Raw genomic sequence first — 4,285 nt, forward strand, 5'->3', positions numbered from 1 at the left:
AAGAGCCAGAGAGTGGAGGTGCAGCAGTGGGAGGGAGCGACTTCGTCACCAGGACCTGGGAGATCACGGGTTCCGGAGCAGCTGGGACCTCATCAGCCGCGCCAAGTGCTGGCACCTCCGGGGCCAGCGGGGCCATGGGGGCTGATTCCATGCGGCGATCCTCCTCTTGGCCTCACGAGGACGATCGGGCTGGGGAGACGCGGGCGCTGCTGACTCCTTTCTCCGCGGAGGGAGGCACAGCCGCCGTATCCTCTTTTCTCTTCTTCGCCGAAGACGTCGGCCTGATCAACCAAGGGCGGGCATCAGGAAATGGCGAGCACAAACAAGGACAAGGCGAAGCTCAAGACACTTACCGATCCACTGCGATGTATTCTACTGTACGCTTGGGAAGCTTGAAGCCTGACAGCTTCGGGACCTGAGGAGCAGGCGTTCGGGCACCGGCGGCGCCAGGCGGTGCAGAAGCAGAGCCGGATCCAGCCCCAGGAGGTGTCAGGGTGGAGGCGGCACCACGGGCCACCTGCGACGACCTACCCTTCATCGGGATGAGGGGTTGCTCCCTCTCCCCTTGGTAGGCGTCGGCCTCGGCATCATCAGGAAGGGCGCGGAGAATCTCGGCCTTGCTCAGAGGGGAAGTCTCCCCCACCTCTTCCAGGGTCTTCTCCGAGTCCACCTCCTCTTCCCCCTCTCCGCGGGACTCGCCAGAAGACACCTCCACCGGTTTCTGCGCCGTAGGAACTCCTGGAAGCGCCGGCGGCACCAGCCCACGTGCATCAAAAGTTGGCCTGGAGGCGACGAATTCCTCCCGGTCCCTGCGCTGGAACAGGGGAACGAAGGCACTAGGCGGGTACTCCTGGTTCTTCCCGACTATGAGGTGCAGGACGGCGTCCAATTCATCGCCAGGGAGGTCCCCTGGCCTCAGGCGGGTCTTGTTCTCCTCTTCTTCAAGCTCCCAGAGGGGGCACGCGCACGCCTGAAGTTGAGCCACCCGCAGCATCAAGAACTCCCTTAGGAGCATCGCCCCTGTCACCTTGGCCGCCCTCGCGTTGCCCGGCTTCAGGTCGGTCATCATCTGCCCCAACACTGACGATGCCCGCTCGTCGACAAGCTCCGCCTTGGGCCACCCCTTGCCCTGCTGGGGCGCCTCCGTCGGCAATGCCATGCGCGCATCAGCACGCTGGGCGTCCATCATGACCCATTTGGATCGGATGTTGTCGGCCCTCTTCCCAGTGCTCGAGATCGAGTTGGTCTTGCCGCATTCGACGAAATTAGTGCATCCGGAGGCATGCTCACCGCTGACGCGAAGGAAGAAGAAATGGCGCAGGAGCGCCATGGACGGCATCACGCCCAGGTACGCCTCACAGTAGTACGCGAAGATGGACAGGAGGAGGACAGAGTTGGGATGGAGATGCAACGCCTGCAGCCCGTAGTGGTCGAGGACTTCATAAAAGAAATCAGAGAAAGGAGGGACCAACCCAACAGCGACGCTACTCGAGAAGAATGGGAAGAAGGTGCTTCCCTCAGGCTCCGGCTCGTCGGAGGCGAGCCGGAGCTCCGTCTTCCCCCACTCGTTGCTCTCCCCCGCCGTCAGTAGGCGCACGGAGGCAAGGCTCTTCTCCGTGATGGTGGGCGCTTCAAGAGCGGGCTCGTACCAGGCCGGCGCCGAGGAAGTCTTGACTTTGCGTGGCGCCATGGATTGCGGGTGCAGGATGAGGTTGGAGCGAATCTGAAGGAAGCGGTGGCGAGGAGCAAGAAAGGGGATCTGGAGCGAGGCAAGGAAGAAGCAATGAAGGCAAGTGCTGCCTGCGCCAGCCTTTTGTCAGGTCAAGCAGTTGCCGAGGCAGCGTGGGGAAGCGGAGACGCCCACGTCCAATCAACCGCCACGCGTCAACCGAGGCCGCTGGCTTTTCGGGCCCACGGTACTCCGAACTTGACCCTTGGCTTCGCCGCGAAGCCAAGCCCGAGCGCGGCCCGGGGGCTACTGTCGGCGTTCTGGGAACGGGGGTCCCCAGACTTGCCTGCCTGCGGCCCACGGCGTGGCTAAGCAAGCAGGTCGTATGGCCCATCTTCATCAACAAGGCATCCAAGACCCTCGCAAGGGTCCGAGCCTCGCGAGGCGGACGACACAAGACCTCCTCCGGAGTGGCCTAGCCAGGCAGGCTCACGAGGAGTGGAGATATCAAGGCGGGGCAAAACCTCACGAGGCTCTCGTGACGTGAGCCGTGACGCACGGCACCAGGCAGGTGCCAGGCGGGCGCCAGCGCGCGCAGCGTCCTTATTTCCTCTTTGGTGCTAAGGAGGCCAGCGCAGGCAAGGAGTACCGAGGCATCAGGCAAAGGTTGCTATATTGGTGCAACAAGACTAAGACCGGGAGGACGGCAAGACGGAGGTCATCGTGGAGCCCAGGACGGCGTCACCACCAGAGCTTTTCACAGGCGAAGACCGCTTTTGTCACGATAGCTTGTACTAGCTGTCCCCCTTCAAATTCGCCCGCCGTTGTTGGCTCCCTTCCCGCTCAATATTTGGGAAGAGGACCAGGGCCTATATAAGTAGAGCTAGCCATCACAGTAGGGCATCGGGAAATTCACCAGCTCTCACCCACACAAGTTAGCCAGGCGCAAGAACACCTCAACCTCAGGAGGCTGTTCTTCCCTTGTACTGTTCATCATCAGCCCAAGAGGCAATCCACCACCACCACACTGGAGTAGGGTATTACACCACAACGGTGGCCCGAACCAGTATAAACCTCGTGTCTTTCTGTGTTGCGAGTTCGTCGAGTTCGTCCGCCAGATCTTAGAGAGCTAGGGCGTAGATCGGTGGGAGGGAAAGACTTCGCGCACACCCCAGTGTTCGAACCTTAAGGGTTTGCCGGAACCCCACATCCGACAAGTATGTACCACGCCAACTTTTGTATTAAGTACGAAGACTCCGGGTCCCCCGAGAAGAGCTCGGGGACTGCCCTCTTTTATCTATATGATAAGTATTATGCCTATCAATGTGTTATTTCATTAGTCCGCCTGGCACCGGGTTCGACCAGGCGACCCGGGGACTCGCCGCCTTGTACTATATAATGCTTCCTGCAGCCGGACAAGTAATGTGTTGGCACTTAAGCTTTCTCCTGCCAGAAGCCGCAGCTCACAGAGCGACTGTCTGGTGGGCAGGAGTTAAGGCAGAAAGGGTGTTCGCATGAAAAATGGCTAAGGACCCAAAGCATGCACATAGTTCAAGCCGGCTTCCTCCTTCGCCGACCGGCTGCTGAGCAGCCGGCCGGCCGGCTTCTACTTAACTTGCTAGAAAACTCTAATCGGCTAAGTACTTGCCTTCCCGAAAGTGGCTAAGTACTTGACACAGCCACAGTCCGCAGAGCGGCTGTTCGGCTGGCAAGACGGCACCCGAGGGAAGGCGGCAAAGGAAAAAAGCCAAGGAGTAGAAAGCAAGGAAAGATAGAACTCGGCAAGCATATTTACATACCAAAAGGCCCTTGGCCAACATTCAACAAAAGTTTGAAATACACCCCGCGGGTGGAATTGTGCGAAGTTAACAAAGTTTGTCGAGACTGATAAGCAGGTAAAAACAAAAAAAGGTAAATTGGCAGCCTAGGGAGCAGCAGATGGGTTCGGCGGAACTGTGGAGTCGGTGGTGCCGGTTGGTGGAGCGGCCTGCTGGTCGGCTCCGCTTGGTCGCCTTCAGTAGCAGCCGGCTCGCTCGGGCGTGGCTTGTTGCTGGAGGCACGATCGAGCTGAGGCTCGCCGTCTGCTCCAACTTCTGGCTCCTCCTCTTCACTTTCCTCCTCCTCCCCACCTTCTCCCTTGTCGCTGGAGTCGATCACTTCGGCCGAGTCCTCGCCATCCTCTGGGTTCAGCCCGAACCACTCCTGCGGCGCCTCGGTACCGTTCTCAGCCAGCTCAGGAACGAAGACGCTGGTGTTGGTGTACTCGGCGATTGTCGCGGCCCGCTGGACAAGTTCACGCTCCACCGCCACCAGCTCCTCTTGGGCTTCCAGTCGAAGCGTGGCCAACTGGGCTAGATTTAGCCCAGGATACCACGCCTTGACGAATTCCAAGGCCCGGCGTGCTCCAGCTCGGACCGAGGAGCCCTTCCAGGCCTCAAGACTGCCGGCCGCCACCTCCAGCCAGTCAGCAGTCCGGCTGGGTGTACGTGGAGCCGGCATGTCTGGCCACAGGGCGGCGATCGCCTGGGCGCCGAGACGCTGAAGACGGCGCAACATCCGATGAGCCGGCCGAAGACGGGCCTGGATGCTGAGAAGCTGGTCGCTAAGGGTCCGGGG

This window comes from Triticum aestivum, chromosome 5D (assembly GCF_018294505.1).
Source record: "Triticum aestivum cultivar Chinese Spring chromosome 5D, IWGSC CS RefSeq v2.1, whole genome shotgun sequence".
Classification (NCBI taxonomy): Eukaryota; Viridiplantae; Streptophyta; class Magnoliopsida; order Poales; family Poaceae; genus Triticum; species Triticum aestivum.